General features: G+C 50.1%; 1 non-coding gene across 1 annotated transcript; it reads left to right on the top strand.

Moving 5' to 3' along the window:
* Positions 1-19,794: 19,794 nt before the first annotated feature.
* On the top strand, positions 19,795-19,866 carry TRNAM-CAU (transfer RNA methionine (anticodon CAU)). Its single transcript has one exon. It is a non-coding gene; the product is annotated as a tRNA-Met (tRNA).
* Positions 19,867-21,346: the final 1,480 nt, after the last annotated feature.

Below are 21,346 nucleotides of genomic sequence, written 5' to 3' on the forward strand. Positions count from 1 at the left end.
CCGGGGAAATGTTGGGCTGACCGGCAAGACCTCATGATGCGAACTGCTTCTGCGTCAAACGCAAGCTTTTTTCATTCCCAGCCAATGACTTATTCTTATTTCTAAGGGCCGCTCCATCAGATAGCCCAGACAGGCAGGCGTTGGTGGTATAGTGGTGAGCATAGCTGCCTTCCAAGCAGTTGACCCGGGTTCGATTCCCGGCCAACGCAGATCAAATCTTTAAATTGTTCAAAATGCATTTTTTGGAAATCAGACTCATGCTGAAAGCAAAGCTGACACACTTTTCGTGAAAATCAAAACCCCATCCAGGAAAGGTTCTTGCATCCTACTTTCTGCAACTGTCTATCGGTGAGGGGATTGAAGCGAGCAGGGCTCCTGGCCCCTCCCCGACAAAGCCCTGACGAAGGCCTGACAAAGGCCTATTCGCCTTGCCCTGACGGGCCTTGGTCCCAGCAGGCCACCGAGCACAGCACCTCAGCCTATTAGAGTGAGGTTTCAGGATCTCTCTCATCCTGTAAACCAACATACTGAAGAAGGTGAAACGTGTGGCTGCGCTCCTCACATGCTGAAGCAGCAGCAGCCCTTTCCCTGAAGCAAAGTTCCTTCATTCCTCCCTCCCATAACCCTTAGCAGGGGATTTATGGTAATTGAGTTGAGTTTCCAAACTGGCCCTTCCTTCCTTCCTTCCCATATCTGCCAGCTCGAGAAGGCTTGTTTTGTTGCACCTGGGAAGTAAAGTATCTATTTGCGAGAGAGAGAGAATGAGAGAGAGAGACAGAGAGAGAGAGACAGAGAGAGAAGGGGAAGGGGTGTTGGCAGTTAGGGTGTGAGCTAGAGAAATGAGGCCTGTCTGCAAAAGGCCATGGGATGGGAGTGCGTGGTTGCAGGTTGTTTGGCTTTGTAAGGCCTACTGCCCGCTTCACTCGAAACTGGGTCTAGGGTTGTCGGTTTGTAGGCTGTAAAAGCCCAGAAAAGCTCTTGTTCTCCAACCAGCAGAGTGGCGCAGCGGAAGCGTGCTGGGCCCATAACCCAGAGGTCGATGGATCGAAACCATCCTCTGCTAACTTTTTTCAAATTATGTTTTTGTGTCATGGCATTAGGGCACAAAGAGCTGTAAGTGCCTGGATGCAATGTCATTCCTTGAACTTGCTGCCTCGTTCCACTCTTGCGCTAAATAGGAGAGGGTCCCAGCCCAGCCAACAAAATGTACTGTTCAATCAAACCAAACTTAAAACCAAGCTCCTTTTTTAAGGGGTCCCGGGGAAATGTTGGGCTGACCGGCAAGACCTCATGATGCGAACTGCTTCTGCGTCAAACGCAAGCTTTTTTCATTCCCAGCCAATGACTTATTCTTATTTCTAAGGGCCGCTCCATCAGATAGCCCAGACAGGCAGGCGTTGGTGGTATAGTGGTGAGCATAGCTGCCTTCCAAGCAGTTGACCCGGCCAACGCAGATCAAATCTTTAAATTGTTCAAAATGCATTTTTTGGAAATCAGACTCATGCTGAAAGCAAAGCTGACACACTTTTCGTGAAAATCAAAACCCCATCCAGGAAAGGTTCTTGCATCCTAGTTTCTGCAACTGTCTATCGGTGAGGGTATTGAAGCGAGCAGGGCTCCTGGCCCCTCCCCGACAAAGCCCTGACGAAGGCCTGACAAAGGCCTATTCGCCTTGCCCTGACGGGCCTTGGTCCCAGCAGGCCACCGAGCACAGCACCTCAGCCTATTAGAGTGAGGTTTCAGGATCTCTCTCATCCTGTAAACCAACATACTGAAGAAGGTGAAACGTGTGGCTGCGCTCCTCACATGCTGAAGCAGCAGCAGCCCTTTCCCTGAAGCAAAGTTCCTTCATTCCTCCCTCCCATAACCCTTAGCAGGGGATTTATGGTAATTGAGTTGAGTTTCCAAACTGGCCCTTCCTTCCTTCCTTCCCATATCTGCCAGCTCGAGAAGGCTTGTTTTGTTGCACCTGGGAAGTAAAGTATCTATTTGCGAGAGAGAGAGAATGAGAGAGAGAGACAGAGAGAGAGAGACAGAGAGAGAAGGGGAAGGGGTGTTGGCAGTTAGGGTGTGAGCTAGAGAAATGAGGCCTGTCTGCAAAAGGCCATGGGATGGGAGTGCGTGGTTGCAGGTTGTTTGGCTTTGTAAGGCCTACTGCCCGCTTCACTCGAAACTGGGTCTAGGGTTGTCGGTTTGTAGGCTGTAAAAGCCCAGAAAAGCTCTTGTTCTCCAACCAGCAGAGTGGCGCAGCGGAAGCGTGCTGGGCCCATAACCCAGAGGTCGATGGATCGAAACCATCCTCTGCTAACTTTTTTCAAATTATGTTTTTGTGTCATGGCATTAGGGCACAAAGAGCTGTAAGTGCCTGGATGCAATGTCATTCCTTGAACTTGCTGCCTCGTTCCACTCTTGCGCTAAATAGGAGAGGGTCCCAGCCCAGCCAACAAAATGTACTGTTCAATCAAACCAAACTTAAAACCAAGCTCCTTTTTTAAGGGGTCCCGGGGAAATGTTGGGCTGACCGGCAAGACCTCATGATGCGAACTGCTTCTGCGTCAAACGCAAGCTTTTTTCATTCCCAGCCAATGACTTATTCTTATTTCTAAGGGCCGCTCCATCAGATAGCCCAGACAGGCAGGCGTTGGTGGTATAGTGGTGAGCATAGCTGCCTTCCAAGCAGTTGACCCGGCCAACGCAGATCAAATCTTTAAATTGTTCAAAATGCATTTTTTGGAAATCAGACTCATGCTGAAAGCAAAGCTGACACACTTTTCGTGAAAATCAAAACCCCATCCAGGAAAGGTTCTTGCATCCTAGTTTCTGCAACTGTCTATCGGTGAGGGTATTGAAGCGAGCAGGGCTCCTGGCCCCTCCCCGACAAAGCCCTGACGAAGGCCTGACAAAGGCCTATTCGCCTTGCCCTGACGGGCCTTGGTCCCAGCAGGCCACCGAGCACAGCACCTCAGCCTATTAGAGTGAGGTTTCAGGATCTCTCTCATCCTGTAAACCAACATACTGAAGAAGGTGAAACGTGTGGCTGCGCTCCTCACATGCTGAAGCAGCAGCAGCCCTTTCCCTGAAGCAAAGTTCCTTCATTCCTCCCTCCCATAACCCTTAGCAGGGGATTTATGGTAATTGAGTTGAGTTTCCAAACTGGCCCTTCCTTCCTTCCTTCCCATATCTGCCAGCTCGAGAAGGCTTGTTTTGTTGCACCTGGGAAGTAAAGTATCTATTTGCGAGAGAGAGAGAATGAGAGAGAGAGACAGAGAGAGAGAGACAGAGAGAGAAGGGGAAGGGGTGTTGGCAGTTAGGGTGTGAGCTAGAGAAATGAGGCCTGTCTGCAAAAGGCCATGGGATGGGAGTGCGTGGTTGCAGGTTGTTTGGCTTTGTAAGGCCTACTGCCCGCTTCACTCGAAACTGGGTCTAGGGTTGTCGGTTTGTAGGCTGTAAAAGCCCAGAAAAGCTCTTGTTCTCCAACCAGCAGAGTGGCGCAGCGGAAGCGTGCTGGGCCCATAACCCAGAGGTCGATGGATCGAAACCATCCTCTGCTAAGTTTTTTCAAATTATGTTTTTGTGTCATGGCATTAGGGCACAAAGAGCTGTAAGTGCCTGGATGCAATGTCATTCCTTGAACTTGCTGCCTCGTTCCACTCTTGCGCTAAATAGGAGAGGGTCCCAGCCCAGCCAACAAAATGTACTGTTCAATCAAACCAAACTTAAAACCAAGCTCCTTTTTTAAGGGGTCCCGGGGAAATGTTGGGCTGACCGGCAAGACCTCATGATGCGAACTGCTTCTGCGTCAAACGCAAGCTTTTTTCATTCCCAGCCAATGACTTATTCTTATTTCTAAGGGCCGCTCCATCAGATAGCCCAGACAGGCAGGCGTTGGTGGTATAGTGGTGAGCATAGCTGCCTTCCAAGCAGTTGACCCGGGTTCGATTCCCGGCCAACGCAGATCAAATCTTTAAATTGTTCAAAATGCATTTTTTGGAAATCAGACTCATGCTGAAAGCAAAGCTGACACACTTTTCGTGAAAATCAAAACCCCATCCAGGAAAGGTTCTTGCATCCTAGTTTCTGCAACTGTCTATCGGTGAGGGGATTGAAGCGAGCAGGGCTCCTGGCCCCTCCCCGACAAAGCCCTGACGAAGGCCTGACAAAGGCCTATTCGCCTTGCCCTGACGGGCCTTGGTCCCAGCAGGCCACCGAGCACAGCACCTCAGCCTATTAGAGTGAGGTTTCAGGATCTCTCTCATCCTGTAAACCAACATACTGAAGAAGGTGAAACGTGTGGCTGCGCTCCTCACATGCTGAAGCAGCAGCAGCCCTTTCCCTGAAGCAAAGTTCCTTCATTCCTCCCTCCCATAACCCTTAGCAGGGGATTTATGGTAATTGAGTTGAGTTTCCAAACTGGCCCTTCCTTCCTTCCTTCCCATATCTGCCAGCTCGAGAAGGCTTGTTTTGTTGCACCTGGGAAGTAAAGTATCTATTTGCGAGAGAGAGAGAATGAGAGAGAGAGACAGAGAGAGAGAGACAGAGAGAGAAGGGGAAGGGGTGTTGGCAGTTAGGGTGTGAGCTAGAGAAATGAGGCCTGTCTGCAAAAGGCCATGGGATGGGAGTGCGTGGTTGCAGGTTGTTTGGCTTTGTAAGGCCTACTGCCCGCTTCACTCGAAACTGGGTCTAGGGTTGTCGGTTTGTAGGCTGTAAAAGCCCAGAAAAGCTCTTGTTCTCCAACCAGCAGAGTGGCGCAGCGGAAGCGTGCTGGGCCCATAACCCAGAGGTCGATGGATCGAAACCATCCTCTGCTAACTTTTTTCAAATTATGTTTTTGTGTCATGGCATTAGGGCACAAAGAGCTGTAAGTGCCTGGATGCAATGTCATTCCTTGAACTTGCTGCCTCGTTCCACTCTTGCGCTAAATAGGAGAGGGTCCCAGCCCAGCCAACAAAATGTACTGTTCAATCAAACCAAACTTAAAACCAAGCTCCTTTTTTAAGGGGTCCCCGGGAAATGGTGGGCTGACCGGCAAGACCTCATGATGCGAACTGCTTCTGCGTCAAACGCAAGCTTTTTTCATTCCCAGCCAATGACTTATTCTTATTTCTAAGGGCCGCTCCATCAGATAGCCCAGACAGGCAGGCGTTGGTGGTATAGTGGTGAGCATAGCTGCCTTCCAAGCAGTTGACCCGGGTTCGATTCCCGGCCAACGCAGATCAAATCTTTAAATTGTTCAAAATGCATTTTTTGGAAATCAGACTCATGCTGAAAGCAAAGCTGACACACTTTTCGTGAAAATCAAAACCCCATCCAGGAAAGGTTCTTGCATCCTAGTTTCTGCAACTGTCTATCGGTGAGGGGATTGAAGCGAGCAGGGCTCCTGGCCCCTCCCCGACAAAGCCCTGACGAAGGCCTGACAAAGGCCTATTCGCCTTGCCCTGACGGGCCTTGGTCCCAGCAGGCCACCGAGCACAGCACCTCAGCCTATTAGAGTGAGGTTTCAGGATCTCTCTCATCCTGTAAACCAACATACTGAAGAAGGTGAAACGTGTGGCTGCGCTCCTCACATGCTGAAGCAGCAGCAGCCCTTTCCCTGAAGCAAAGTTCCTTCATTCCTCCCTCCCATAACCCTTAGCAGGGGATTTATGGTAATTGAGTTGAGTTTCCAAACTGGCCCTTCCTTCCTTCCTTCCCATATCTGCCAGCTCGAGAAGGCTTGTTTTGTTGCACCTGGGAAGTAAAGTATCTATTTGCGAGAGAGAGAGAATGAGAGAGAGAGACAGAGAGAGAGAGACAGAGAGAGAAGGGGAAGGGGTGTTGGCAGTTAGGGTGTGAGCTAGAGAAATGAGGCCTGTCTGCAAAAGGCCATGGGATGGGAGTGCGTGGTTGCAGGTTGTTTGGCTTTGTAAGGCCTACTGCCCGCTTCACTCGAAACTGGGTCTAGGGTTGTCGGTTTGTAGGCTGTAAAAGCCCAGAAAAGCTCTTGTTCTCCAACCAGCAGAGTGGCGCAGCGGAAGCGTGCTGGGCCCATAACCCAGAGGTCGATGGATCGAAACCATCCTCTGCTAACTTTTTTCAAATTATGTTTTTGTGTCATGGCATTAGGGCACAAAGAGCTGTAAGTGCCTGGATGCAATGTCATTCCTTGAACTTGCTGCCTCGTTCCACTCTTGCGCTAAATAGGAGAGGGTCCCAGCCCAGCCAACAAAATGTACTGTTCAATCAAACCAAACTTAAAACCAAGCTCCTTTTTTAAGGGGTCCCGGGGAAATGGTGGGCTGACCGGCAAGACCTCATGATGCGAACTGCTTCTGCGTCAAACGCAAGCTTTTTTCATTCCCAGCCAATGACTTATTCTTATTTCTAAGGGCCGCTCCATCAGATAGCCCAGACAGGCAGGCGTTGGTGGTATAGTGGTGAGCATAGCTGCCTTCCAAGCAGTTGACCCGGGTTCGATTCCCGGCCAACGCAGATCAAATCTTTAAATTGTTCAAAATGCATTTTTTGGAAATCAGACTCATGCTGAAAGCAAAGCTGACACACTTTTCGTGAAAATCAAAACCCCATCCAGGAAAGGTTCTTGCATCCTAGTTTCTGCAACTGTCTATCGGTGAGGGGATTGAAGCGAGCAGGGCTCCTGGCCCCTCCCCGACAAAGCCCTGACGAAGGCCTGACAAAGGCCTATTCGCCTTGCCCTGACGGGCCTTGGTCCCAGCAGGCCACCGAGCACAGCACCTCAGCCTATTAGAGTGAGGTTTCAGGATCTCTCTCATCCTGTAAACCAACATACTGAAGAAGGTGAAACGTGTGGCTGCGCTCCTCACATGCTGAAGCAGCAGCAGCCCTTTCCCTGAAGCAAAGTTCCTTCATTCCTCCCTCCCATAACCCTTAGCAGGGGATTTATGGTAATTGAGTTGAGTTTCCAAACTGGCCCTTCCTTCCTTCCTTCCCATATCTGCCAGCTCGAGAAGGCTTGTTTTGTTGCACCTGGGAAGTAAAGTATCTATTTGCGAGAGAGAGAGAATGAGAGAGAGAGACAGAGAGAGAGAGACAGAGAGAGAAGGGGAAGGGGTGTTGGCAGTTAGGGTGTGAGCTAGAGAAATGAGGCCTGTCTGCAAAAGGCCATGGGATGGGAGTGCGTGGTTGCAGGTTGTTTGGCTTTGTAAGGCCTACTGCCCGCTTCACTCGAAACTGGGTCTAGGGTTGTCGGTTTGTAGGCTGTAAAAGCCCAGAAAAGCTCTTGTTCTCCAACCAGCAGAGTGGCGCAGCGGCAGCGTGCTGGGCCCATAACCCAGAGGTCGATGGATCGAAACCATCCTCTGCTAACTTTTTTCAAATTATGTTTTTGTGTCATGGCATTAGGGCACAAAGAGCTGTAAGTGCCTGGATGCAATGTCATTCCTTGAACTTGCTGCCTCGTTCCACTCTTGCGCTAAATAGGAGAGGGTCCCAGCCCAGCCAACAAAATGTACTGTTCAATCAAACCAAACTTAAAACCAAGCTCCTTTTTTAAGGGGTCCCGGGGAAATGTTGGGCTGACCGGCAAGACCTCATGATGCGAACTGCTTCTGCGTCAAACGCAAGCTTTTTTCATTCCCAGCCAATGACTTATTCTTATTTCTAAGGGCCGCTCCATCAGATAGCCCAGACAGGCAGGCGTTGGTGGTATAGTGGTGAGCATAGCTGCCTTCCAAGCAGTTGACCCGGGTTCGATTCCCGGCCAACGCAGATCAAATCTTTAAATTGTTCAAAATGCATTTTTTGGAAATCAGACTCATGCTGAAAGCAAAGCTGACACACTTTTCGTGAAAATCAAAACCCCATCCAGGAAAGGTTCTTGCATCCTACTTTCTGCAACTGTCTATCGGTGAGGGGATTGAAGCGAGCAGGGCTCCTGGCCCCTCCCCGACAAAGCCCTGACGAAGGCCTGACAAAGGCCTATTCGCCTTGCCCTGACGGGCCTTGGTCCCAGCAGGCCACCGAGCACAGCACCTCAGCCTATTAGAGTGAGGTTTCAGGATCTCTCTCATCCTGTAAACCAACATACTGAAGAAGGTGAAACGTGTGGCTGCGCTCCTCACATGCTGAAGCAGCAGCAGCCCTTTCCCTGAAGCAAAGTTCCTTCATTCCTCCCTCCCATAACCCTTAGCAGGGGATTTATGGTAATTGAGTTGAGTTTCCAAACTGGCCCTTCCTTCCTTCCTTCCCATATCTGCCAGCTCGAGAAGGCTTGTTTTGTTGCACCTGGGAAGTAAAGTATCTATTTGCGAGAGAGAGAGAATGAGAGAGAGAGACAGAGAGAGAGAGACAGAGAGAGAAGGGGAAGGGGTGTTGGCAGTTAGGGTGTGAGCTAGAGAAATGAGGCCTGTCTGCAAAAGGCCATGGGATGGGAGTGCGTGGTTGCAGGTTGTTTGGCTTTGTAAGGCCTACTGCCCGCTTCACTCGAAACTGGGTCTAGGGTTGTCGGTTTGTAGGCTGTAAAAGCCCAGAAAAGCTCTTGTTCTCCAACCAGCAGAGTGGCGCAGCGGAAGCGTGCTGGGCCCATAACCCAGAGGTCGATGGATCGAAACCATCCTCTGCTAACTTTTTTCAAATTATGTTTTTGTGTCATGGCATTAGGGCACAAAGAGCTGTAAGTGCCTGGATGCAATGTCATTCCTTGAACTTGCTGCCTCGTTCCACTCTTGCGCTAAATAGGAGAGGGTCCCAGCCCAGCCAACAAAATGTACTGTTCAATCAAACCAAACTTAAAACCAAGCTCCTTTTTTAAGGGGTCCCGGGGAAATGTTGGGCTGACCGGCAAGACCTCATGATGCGAACTGCTTCTGCGTCAAACGCAAGCTTTTTTCATTCCCAGCCAATGACTTATTCTTATTTCTAAGGGCCGCTCCATCAGATAGCCCAGACAGGCAGGCGTTGGTGGTATAGTGGTGAGCATAGCTGCCTTCCAAGCAGTTGACCCGGCCAACGCAGATCAAATCTTTAAATTGTTCAAAATGCATTTTTTGGAAATCAGACTCATGCTGAAAGCAAAGCTGACACACTTTTCGTGAAAATCAAAACCCCATCCAGGAAAGGTTCTTGCATCCTAGTTTCTGCAACTGTCTATCGGTGAGGGTATTGAAGCGAGCAGGGCTCCTGGCCCCTCCCCGACAAAGCCCTGACGAAGGCCTGACAAAGGCCTATTCGCCTTGCCCTGACGGGCCTTGGTCCCAGCAGGCCACCGAGCACAGCACCTCAGCCTATTAGAGTGAGGTTTCAGGATCTCTCTCATCCTGTAAACCAACATACTGAAGAAGGTGAAACGTGTGGCTGCGCTCCTCACATGCTGAAGCAGCAGCAGCCCTTTCCCTGAAGCAAAGTTCCTTCATTCCTCCCTCCCATAACCCTTAGCAGGGGATTTATGGTAATTGAGTTGAGTTTCCAAACTGGCCCTTCCTTCCTTCCTTCCCATATCTGCCAGCTCGAGAAGGCTTGTTTTGTTGCACCTGGGAAGTAAAGTATCTATTTGCGAGAGAGAGAGAATGAGAGAGAGAGACAGAGAGAGAGAGACAGAGAGAGAAGGGGAAGGGGTGTTGGCAGTTAGGGTGTGAGCTAGAGAAATGAGGCCTGTCTGCAAAAGGCCATGGGATGGGAGTGCGTGGTTGCAGGTTGTTTGGCTTTGTAAGGCCTACTGCCCGCTTCACTCGAAACTGGGTCTAGGGTTGTCGGTTTGTAGGCTGTAAAAGCCCAGAAAAGCTCTTGTTCTCCAACCAGCAGAGTGGCGCAGCGGAAGCGTGCTGGGCCCATAACCCAGAGGTCGATGGATCGAAACCATCCTCTGCTAACTTTTTTCAAATTATGTTTTTGTGTCATGGCATTAGGGCACAAAGAGCTGTAAGTGCCTGGATGCAATGTCATTCCTTGAACTTGCTGCCTCGTTCCACTCTTGCGCTAAATAGGAGAGGGTCCCAGCCCAGCCAACAAAATGTACTGTTCAATCAAACCAAACTTAAAACCAAGCTCCTTTTTTAAGGGGTCCCGGGGAAATGTTGGGCTGACCGGCAAGACCTCATGATGCGAACTGCTTCTGCGTCAAACGCAAGCTTTTTTCATTCCCAGCCAATGACTTATTCTTATTTCTAAGGGCCGCTCCATCAGATAGCCCAGACAGGCAGGCGTTGGTGGTATAGTGGTGAGCATAGCTGCCTTCCAAGCAGTTGACCCGGCCAACGCAGATCAAATCTTTAAATTGTTCAAAATGCATTTTTTGGAAATCAGACTCATGCTGAAAGCAAAGCTGACACACTTTTCGTGAAAATCAAAACCCCATCCAGGAAAGGTTCTTGCATCCTAGTTTCTGCAACTGTCTATCGGTGAGGGTATTGAAGCGAGCAGGGCTCCTGGCCCCTCCCCGACAAAGCCCTGACGAAGGCCTGACAAAGGCCTATTCGCCTTGCCCTGACGGGCCTTGGTCCCAGCAGGCCACCGAGCACAGCACCTCAGCCTATTAGAGTGAGGTTTCAGGATCTCTCTCATCCTGTAAACCAACATACTGAAGAAGGTGAAACGTGTGGCTGCGCTCCTCACATGCTGAAGCAGCAGCAGCCCTTTCCCTGAAGCAAAGTTCCTTCATTCCTCCCTCCCATAACCCTTAGCAGGGGATTTATGGTAATTGAGTTGAGTTTCCAAACTGGCCCTTCCTTCCTTCCTTCCCATATCTGCCAGCTCGAGAAGGCTTGTTTTGTTGCACCTGGGAAGTAAAGTATCTATTTGCGAGAGAGAGAGAATGAGAGAGAGAGACAGAGAGAGAGAGACAGAGAGAGAAGGGGAAGGGGTGTTGGCAGTTAGGGTGTGAGCTAGAGAAATGAGGCCTGTCTGCAAAAGGCCATGGGATGGGAGTGCGTGGTTGCAGGTTGTTTGGCTTTGTAAGGCCTACTGCCCGCTTCACTCGAAACTGGGTCTAGGGTTGTCGGTTTGTAGGCTGTAAAAGCCCAGAAAAGCTCTTGTTCTCCAACCAGCAGAGTGGCGCAGCGGAAGCGTGCTGGGCCCATAACCCAGAGGTCGATGGATCGAAACCATCCTCTGCTAACTTTTTTCAAATTATGTTTTTGTGTCATGGCATTAGGGCACAAAGAGCTGTAAGTGCCTGGATGCAATGTCATTCCTTGAACTTGCTGCCTCGTTCCACTCTTGCGCTAAATAGGAGAGGGTCCCAGCCCAGCCAACAAAATGTACTGTTCAATCAAACCAAACTTAAAACCAAGCTCCTTTTTTAAGGGGTCCCGGGGAAATGTTGGGCTGACCGGCAAGACCTCATGATGCGAACTGCTTCTGCGTCAAACGCAAGCTTTTTTCATTCCCAGCCAATGACTTATTCTTATTTCTAAGGGCCGCTCCATCAGATAGCCCAGACAGGCAGGCGTTGGTGGTATAGTGGTGAGCATAGCTGCCTTCCAAGCAGTTGACCCGGGTTCGATTCCCGGCCAACGCAGATCAAATCTTTAAATTGTTCAAAATGCATTTTTTGGAAATCAGACTCATGCTGAAAGCAAAGCTGACACACTTTTCGTGAAAATCAAAACCCCATCCAGGAAAGGTTCTTGCATCCTAGTTTCTGCAACTGTCTATCGGTGAGGGGATTGAAGCGAGCAGGGCTCCTGGCCCCTCCCCGACAAAGCCCTGACGAAGGCCTGACAAAGGCCTATTCGCCTTGCCCTGACGGGCCTTGGTCCCAGCAGGCCACCGAGCACAGCACCTCAGCCTATTAGAGTGAGGTTTCAGGATCTCTCTCATCCTGTAAACCAACATACTGAAGAAGGTGAAACGTGTGGCTGCGCTCCTCACATGCTGAAGCAGCAGCAGCCCTTTCCCTGAAGCAAAGTTCCTTCATTCCTCCCTCCCATAACCCTTAGCAGGGGATTTATGGTAATTGAGTTGAGTTTCCAAACTGGCCCTTCCTTCCTTCCTTCCCATATCTGCCAGCTCGAGAAGGCTTGTTTTGTTGCACCTGGGAAGTAAAGTATCTATTTGCGAGAGAGAGAGAATGAGAGAGAGAGACAGAGAGAGAGAGACAGAGAGAGAAGGGGAAGGGGTGTTGGCAGTTAGGGTGTGAGCTAGAGAAATGAGGCCTGTCTGCAAAAGGCCATGGGATGGGAGTGCGTGGTTGCAGGTTGTTTGGCTTTGTAAGGCCTACTGCCCGCTTCACTCGAAACTGGGTCTAGGGTTGTCGGTTTGTAGGCTGTAAAAGCCCAGAAAAGCTCTTGTTCTCCAACCAGCAGAGTGGCGCAGCGGAAGCGTGCTGGGCCCATAACCCAGAGGTCGATGGATCGAAACCATCCTCTGCTAACTTTTTTCAAATTATGTTTTTGTGTCATGGCATTAGGGCACAAAGAGCTGTAAGTGCCTGGATGCAATGTCATTCCTTGAACTTGCTGCCTCGTTCCACTCTTGCGCTAAATAGGAGAGGGTCCCAGCCCAGCCAACAAAATGTACTGTTCAATCAAACCAAACTTAAAACCAAGCTCCTTTTTTAAGGGGTCCCGGGGAAATGTTGGGCTGACCGGCAAGACCTCATGATGCGAACTGCTTCTGCGTCAAACGCAAGCTTTTTTCATTCCCAGCCAATGACTTATTCTTATTTCTAAGGGCCGCTCCATCAGATAGCCCAGACAGGCAGGCGTTGGTGGTATAGTGGTGAGCATAGCTGCCTTCCAAGCAGTTGACCCGGGTTCGATTCCCGGCCAACGCAGATCAAATCTTTAAATTGTTCAAAATGCATTTTTTGGAAATCAGACTCATGCTGAAAGCAAAGCTGACACACTTTTCGTGAAAATCAAAACCCCATCCAGGAAAGGTTCTTGCATCCTAGTTTCTGCAACTGTCTATCGGTGAGGGGATTGAAGCGAGCAGGGCTCCTGGCCCCTCCCCGACAAAGCCCTGACGAAGGCCTGACAAAGGCCTATTCGCCTTGCCCTGACGGGCCTTGGTCCCAGCAGGCCACCGAGCACAGCACCTCAGCCTATTAGAGTGAGGTTTCAGGATCTCTCTCATCCTGTAAACCAACATACTGAAGAAGGTGAAACGTGTGGCTGCGCTCCTCACATGCTGAAGCAGCAGCAGCCCTTTCCCTGAAGCAAAGTTCCTTCATTCCTCCCTCCCATAACCCTTAGCAGGGGATTTATGGTAATTGAGTTGAGTTTCCAAACTGGCCCTTCCTTCCTTCCTTCCCATATCTGCCAGCTCGAGAAGGCTTGTTTTGTTGCACCTGGGAAGTAAAGTATCTATTTGCGAGAGAGAGAGAATGAGAGAGAGAGACAGAGAGAGAGAGACAGAGAGAGAAGGGGAAGGGGTGTTGGCAGTTAGGGTGTGAGCTAGAGAAATGAGGCCTGTCTGCAAAAGGCCATGGGATGGGAGTGCGTGGTTGCAGGTTGTTTGGCTTTGTAAGGCCTACTGCCCGCTTCACTCGAAACTGGGTCTAGGGTTGTCGGTTTGTAGGCTGTAAAAGCCCAGAAAAGCTCTTGTTCTCCAACCAGCAGAGTGGCGCAGCGGAAGCGTGCTGGGCCCATAACCCAGAGGTCGATGGATCGAAACCATCCTCTGCTAACTTTTTTCAAATTATGTTTTTGTGTCATGGCATTAGGGCACAAAGAGCTGTAAGTGCCTGGATGCAATGTCATTCCTTGAACTTGCTGCCTCGTTCCACTCTTGCGCTAAATAGGAGAGGGTCCCAGCCCAGCCAACAAAATGTACTGTTCAATCAAACCAAACTTAAAACCAAGCTCCTTTTTTAAGGGGTCCCGGGGAAATGTTGGGCTGACCGGCAAGACCTCATGATGCGAACTGCTTCTGCGTCAAACGCAAGCTTTTTTCATTCCCAGCCAATGACTTATTCTTATTTCTAAGGGCCGCTCCATCAGATAGCCCAGACAGGCAGGCGTTGGTGGTATAGTGGTGAGCATAGCTGCCTTCCAAGCAGTTGACCCGGGTTCGATTCCCGGCCAACGCAGATCAAATCTTTAAATTGTTCAAAATGCATTTTTTGGAAATCAGACTCATGCTGAAAGCAAAGCTGACACACTTTTCGTGAAAATCAAAACCCCATCCAGGAAAGGTTCTTGCATCCTAGTTTCTGCAACTGTCTATCGGTGAGGGGATTGAAGCGAGCAGGGCTCCTGGCCCCTCCCCGACAAAGCCCTGACGAAGGCCTGACAAAGGCCTATTCGCCTTGCCCTGACGGGCCTTGGTCCCAGCAGGCCACCGAGCACAGCACCTCAGCCTATTAGAGTGAGGTTTCAGGATCTCTCTCATCCTGTAAACCAACATACTGAAGAAGGTGAAACGTGTGGCTGCGCTCCTCACATGCTGAAGCAGCAGCAGCCCTTTCCCTGAAGCAAAGTTCCTTCATTCCTCCCTCCCATAACCCTTAGCAGGGGATTTATGGTAATTGAGTTGAGTTTCCAAACTGGCCCTTCCTTCCTTCCTTCCCATATCTGCCAGCTCGAGAAGGCTTGTTTTGTTGCACCTGGGAAGTAAAGTATCTATTTGCGAGAGAGAGAGAATGAGAGAGAGAGACAGAGAGAGAGAGACAGAGAGAGAAGGGGAAGGGGTGTTGGCAGTTAGGGTGTGAGCTAGAGAAATGAGGCCTGTCTGCAAAAGGCCATGGGATGGGAGTGCGTGGTTGCAGGTTGTTTGGCTTTGTAAGGCCTACTGCCCGCTTCACTCGAAACTGGGTCTAGGGTTGTCGGTTTGTAGGCTGTAAAAGCCCAGAAAAGCTCTTGTTCTCCAACCAGCAGAGTGGCGCAGCGGAAGCGTGCTGGGCCCATAACCCAGAGGTCGATGGATCGAAACCATCCTCTGCTAACTTTTTTCAAATTATGTTTTTGTGTCATGGCATTAGGGCACAAAGAGCTGTAAGTGCCTGGATGCAATGTCATTCCTTGAACTTGCTGCCTCGTTCCACTCTTGCGCTAAATAGGAGAGGGTCCCAGCCCAGCCAACAAAATGTACTGTTCAATCAAACCAAACTTAAAACCAAGCTCCTTTTTTAAGGGGTCCCGGGGAAATGTTGGGCTGACCGGCAAGACCTCATGATGCGAACTGCTTCTGCGTCAAACGCAAGCTTTTTTCATTCCCAGCCAATGACTTATTCTTATTTCTAAGGGCCGCTCCATCAGATAGCCCAGACAGGCAGGCGTTGGTGGTATAGTGGTGACCATAGCTGCCTTCCAAGCAGTTGACCCGGGTTCGATTCCTGGCCAACGCAGATCAAATCTTTAAATTGTTCAAAATGCATTTTTTGGAAATCAGACTCATGCTGAAAGCAAAGCTGACACACTTTTCGTGAAAATCAAAACCCCATCCAGGAAAGGTTCTTGCATCCTAGTTTCTGCAACTGTCTATCGGTGAGGGGATTGAAGCGAGCAGGGCTCCTGGCCCCTCCCCGACAAAGCCCTGACGAAGGCCTGACAAAGGCCTATTCGCCTTGCCCTGACGGGCCTTGGTCCCAGCAGGCCACCGAGCACAGCACCTCAGCCTATTAGAGTGAGGTTTCAGGATCTCTCTCATCCTGTAAACCAACATACTGAAGAAGGTGAAACGTGTGGCTGCGCTCCTCACATGCTGAAGCAGCAGCAGCCCTTTCCCTGAAGCAAAGTTCCTTCATTCCTCCCTCCCATAACCCTTAGCAGGGGATTTATGGTAATTGAGTTGAGTTTCCAAACTGGCCCTTCCTTCCTTCCTTCCCATATCTGCCAGCTCGAGAAGGCTTGTTTTGTTGCACCTGGGAAGTAAAGTATCTATTTGCGAGAGAGAGAGAATGAGAGAGAGAGACAGAGAGAGAGAGACAGAGAGAGAAGGGGAAGGGGTGTTGGCAGTTAGGGTGTGAGCTAGAGAAATGAGGCCTGTCTGCAAAAGGCCATGGGATGGGAGTGCGTGGTTGCAGGTTGTTTGGCTTTGTAAGGCCTACTGCCCGCTTCACTCGAAACTGGGTCTAGGGTTGTCGGTTTGTAGGCTGTAAAAGCCCAGAAAAGCTCTTGTTCTCCTACCAGCAGAGTGGCGCAGCGGAAGCGTGCTGGGCCCATAACCCAGAGGTCGATGGATCGAAACCATCCTCTGCTAACTTTTTTCAAATTATGTTTTTGTGTCATGGCATTAGGGCACAAAGAGCTGTAAGTGCCTGGATGCAATGTCATTCCTTGAACTTGCTGCCTCGTTCCACTCTTGCGCTAAATAGGAGAGGGTCCCAGCCCAGCCAACAAAATGTACTGTTCAATCAAACCAAACTTAAAACCAAGCTCCTTTTTTAAGGGGTCCCGGGGAAATGTTGGGCTGACCGGCAAGACCTCATGATGCGAACTGCTTCTGCGTCAAACGCAAGCTTTTTTCATTCCCAGCCAATGACTTATTCTTATTTCTAAGGGCCGCTCCATCAGATAGCCCAGACAGGCAGGCGTTGGTGGTATAGTGGTGAGCATAGCTGCCTTCCAAGCAGTTGACCCGGGTTCGATTCCCGGCCAACGCAGATCAAATCTTTAAATTGTTCGAAATGCATTTTTTGGAAATCAGACTCATGCTGAAAGCAAAGCTGACACACTTTTCGTGAAAATCAAAACCCCATCCAGGAAAGGTTCTTGCATCCTAGTTTCTGCAACTGTCTATCGGTGAGGGTATTGAAGCGAGCAGGGCTCCTGGCCCCTCCCCGACAAAGCCCTGACGAAGGCCTGACAAAGGCCTATTCGCCTTGCCCTGACGGGCCTTGGTCCCAGCAGGCCACCGAGCACAGCACCTCAGCCTATTAGAGTGAGGTTTCAGGATCTCTCTCATCCTGTAAACCAACATACTGAAGAAGGTGAAACGTGTGGCTGCGCTCCTCACATGCTGAAGCAGCAGCAGCCCTTTCCCTGAAGCAAAGTTCCTTCATTCCTCCCTCCCATAACCCTTAGCAGGGGATTTATGGTAATTGAGTTGAGTTTCCAAACTGGCCCTTCCTTCCTTCCTTCCCATATCTGCCAGCTCGAGAAGGCTTGTTTTGTTGCACCTGGGAAGTAAAGTATCTATTTGCGAGAGAGAGAGAATGAGAGAGAGAGACAGAGAGAGAGAGACAGAGAGAGAAGGGGAAGGGGTGTTGGCAGTTAGGGTGTGAGCTAGAGAAATGAGGCCTGTCTGCAAAAGGCCATGGGATGGGAGTGCGTGGTTGCAGGTTGTTTGGCTTTGTAAGGCCTACTGCCCGCTTCACTCGAAACTGGGTCTAGGGTTGTCGGTTTGTAGGCTGTAAAAGCCCAGAAAAGCTCTTGTTCTCCAACCAGCAGAGTGGCGCAGCGGAAGCGTGCTGGGCCCATAACCCAGAGGTCGATGGATCGAAACCATCCTCTGCTAAGTTTTTTCAAATTATGTTTTTGTGTCATGGCATTAGGGCACAAAGAGCTGTAAGTGCCTGGATGCAATGTCATTCCTTGAACTTGCTGCCTCGTTCCACTCTTGCGCTAAATAGGAGAGGGTCCCAGCCCAGCCAACAAAATGTACTGTTCAATCAAACCAAACTTAAAACCAAGCTCCTTTTTTAAGGGGTCCCGGGGAAATGTTGGGCTGACCGGCAAGACCTCATGATGCGAACTGCTTCTGCGTCAAACGCAAGCTTTTTTCATTCCCAGCCAATGACTTATTCTTATTTCTAAGGGCCGCTCCATCAGATAGCCCAGACAGGCAGGCGTTGGTGGTATAGTGGTGAGCATAGCTGCCTTCCAAGCAGTTGACCCGGGTTCGATTCCCGGCCAACGCAGATCAAATCTTTAAATTGTTCAAAATGCATTTTTTGGAAATCAGACTCATGCTGAAAGCAAAGCTGACACACTTTTCGTGAAAATCAAAACCCCATCCAGGAAAGGTTCTTGCATCCTAGTTTCTGCAACTGTCTATCGGTGAGGGGATTGAAGCGAGCAGGGCTCCTGGCCCCTCCCCGACAAAGCCCTGACGAAGGCCTGACAAAGGCCTATTCGCCTTGCCCTGACGGGCCTTGGTCCCAGCAGGCCACCGAGCACAGCACCTCAGCCTATTAGAGTGAGGTTTCAGGATCTCTCTCATCCTGTAAACCAACATACTGAAGAAGGTGAAACGTGTGGCTGCGCTCCTCACATGCTGAAGCAGCAGCAGCCCTTTCCCTGAAGCAAAGTTCCTTCATTCCTCCCTCCCATAACCCTTAGCAGGGGATTTATGGTAATTGAGTTGAGTTTCCAAACTGGCCCTTCCTTCCTTCCTTCCCATATCTGCCAGCTCGAGAAGGCTTGTTTTGTTGCACCTGGGAAGTAAAGTATCTATTTGCGAGAGAGAGAGAATGAGAGAGAGAGACAGAGAGAGAGAGACAGAGAGAGAAGGGGAAGGGGTGTTGGCAGTTAGGGTGTGAGCTAGAGAAATGAGGCCTGTCTGCAAAAGGCCATGGGATGGGAGTGCGTGGTTGCAGGTTGTTTGGCTTTGTAAGGCCTACTGCCCGCTTCACTCGAAACTGGGTCTAGGGTTGTCGGTTTGTAGGCTGTAAAAGCCCAGAAAAGCTCTTGTTCTCCAACCAGCAGAGTGGCGCAGCGGAAGCGTGCTGGGCCCATAACCCAGAGGTCGATGGATCGAAACCATCCTCTGCTAACTTTTTTCAAATTATGTTTTTGTGTCATGGCATTAGGGCACAAAGAGCTGTAAGTGCCTGGATGCAATGTCATTCCTTGAACTTGCTGCCTCGTTCCACTCTTGCGCTAAATAGGAGAGGGTCCCAGCCCAGCCAACAAAATGTACTGTTCAATCAAACCAAACTTAAAACCAAGCTCCTTTTTTAAGGGGTCCCGGGGAAATGTTGGGCTGACCGGCAAGACCTCATGATGCGAACTGCTTCTGCGTCAAACGCAAGCTTTTTTCATTCCCAGCCAATGACTTATTCTTATTTCTAAGGGCCGCTCCATCAGATAGCCCAGACAGGCAGGCGTTGGTGGTATAGTGGTGAGCATAGCTGCCTTCCAAGCAGTTGACCCGGGTTCGATTCCCGGCCAACGAAGATCAAATCTTTAAATTGTTCAAAATGCATTTTTTGGAAATCAGACTCATGCTGAAAGCAAAGCTGACACACTTTTCGTGAAAATCAAAACCCCATCCAGGAAAGGTTCTTGCATCCTACTTTCTGCAACTGTCTATCGGTGAGGGGATTGAAGCGAGCAGGGCTCCTGGCCCCTCCCCGACAAAGCCCTGACGAAGGCCTGACAAAGGCCTATTCGCCTTGCCCTGACGGGCCTTGGTCCCAGCAGGCCACCGAGCACAGCACCTCAGCCTATTAGAGTGAGGTTTCAGGATCTCTCTCATCCTGTAAACCAACATACTGAAGAAGGTGAAACGTGTGGCTGCGCTCCTCACATGCTGAAGCAGCAGCAGCCCTTTCCCTGAAGCAAAGTTCCTTCATTCCTCCCTCCCATAACCCTTAGCAGGGGATTTATGGTAATTGAGTTGAGTTTCCAAACTGGCCCTTCCTTCCTTCCTTCCCATATCTGCCAGCTCGAGAAGGCTTGTTTTGTTGCACCTGGGAAGTAAAGTATCTATTTGCGAGAGAGAGAGAATGAGAGAGAGAGACAGAGAGAGAGAGACAGAGAGAGAAGGGGAAGGGGTGTTGGCAGTTAGGGTGTGAGCTAGAGAAATGAGGCCTGTCTGCAAAAGGCCATGGGATGGGAGTGCGTGGTTGCAGGTTGTTTGGCTTTGTAAGGCCTACTGCCCGCTTCACTCGAAACTGGGTCTAGGGTTGTCGGTTTGTAGGCTGTAAAAGCCCAGAAAAGCTCTTGTTCTCCAACCGGCAGAGTGGCGCAGCGGAAGCGTGCTGGGCCCATAACCCAGAGGTCGATGGATCGAAACCATCCTCTGCTAACTTTTTTCAAATTATGTTTTTGTGTCATGGCATTAGGGCACAAAGAGCTGTAAGTGCCTGGATGCAATGTCATTCCTTGAACTTGCTGCCTCGTTCCACTCTTGCGCTAAATAGGAGAGGGTCCCAGCCCAGCCAACAAAATGTACTGTTCAATCAAACCAAACTTAAAACCAAGCTCCTTTTTTAAGGGGTCCCGGGGAAATGTTGGGCTGACCGGCAAGACCTCATGATGCGAACTGCTTCTGCGTCAAACGCAAGCTTTTTTCATTCCCAGCCAATGACTTATTCTTATTTCTAAGGGCCGCTCCATCAGATAGCCCAGACAGGCAGGCGTTGGTGGTATAGTGGTGAGCATAGCTGCCTTCCAAGCAGTTGACCCGGGTTCGATTCCCGGCCAACGCAGATCAAATCTTTAAATTGTTCAAAATGCATTTTTTGGAAATCAGACTCATGCTGAAAGCAAAGCTGACACACTTTTCGTGAAAATCAAAACCCCATCCAGGAAAGGTTCTTGCATCCTAGTTTCTGCAACTGTCTATCGGTGAGGGGATTGAAGCGAGCAGGGCTCCTGGCCCCTCCCCGACAAAGCCCTGACGAAGGCCTGACAAAGGCCTATTCGCCTTGCCCTGACGGGCCTTGGTCCCAGCAGGCCACCGAGCACAGCACCTCAGCCTATTAGAGTGAGGTTTCAGGATCTCTCTCATCCTGTAAACCAACATACTGAAGAAGGTGAAACGTGTGGCTGCGCTCCTCACATGCTGAAGCAGCAGCAGCCCTTTCCCTGAAGCAAAGTTCCTTCATTCCTCCCTCCCATAACCCTTAGCAGGGGATTTATGGTAATTGAGTTGAGTTTCCAAACTGGCCCTTCCTTCCTTCCTTCCCATATCTGCCAGCTCGAGAAGGCTTGTTTTGTTGCACCTGGGAAGTAAAGTATCTATTTGCGAGAGAGAGAGAATGAGAGAGAGAGACAGAGAGAGAGAGACAGAGAGAGAAGGGGAAGGGGTGTTGGCAGTTAGGGTGTGAGCTAGAGAAATGAGGCCTGTCTGCAAAAGGCCATGGGATGGGAGTGCGTGGTTGCAGGTTGTTTGGCTTTGTAAGGCCTACTGCCCGCTTCACTCGAAACTGGGTCTAGGGTTGTCGGTTTGTAGGCTGTAAAAGCCCAGAAAAGCTCTTGTTCTCCAACCAGCAGAGTGGCGCAGCGGAAGCGTGCTGGGCCCATAACCCAGAGGTCGATGGATCGAAACCATCCTCTGCTAACTTTTTTCAAATTATGTTTTTGTGTCATGGCATTAGGGCACAAAGAGCTGTAAGTGCCTGGATGCAATGTCATTCCTTGAACTTGCTGCCTCGTTCCACTCTTGCGCTAAATAGGAGAGGGTCCCAGCCCAGCCAACAAAATGTACTGTTCAATCAAACCAAACTTAAAACCAAGCTCCTTTTTTAAGGGGTCCCGGGGAAATGTTGGGCTGACCGGCAAGA

The sequence above is a fragment of the Ambystoma mexicanum genome, chromosome 6q (assembly GCF_040938575.1).
Source record: "Ambystoma mexicanum isolate Mex_15411 chromosome 6q, UKY_AmexF1_1, whole genome shotgun sequence".
NCBI classification, from domain to species: domain Eukaryota; kingdom Metazoa; phylum Chordata; class Amphibia; order Caudata; family Ambystomatidae; genus Ambystoma; species Ambystoma mexicanum.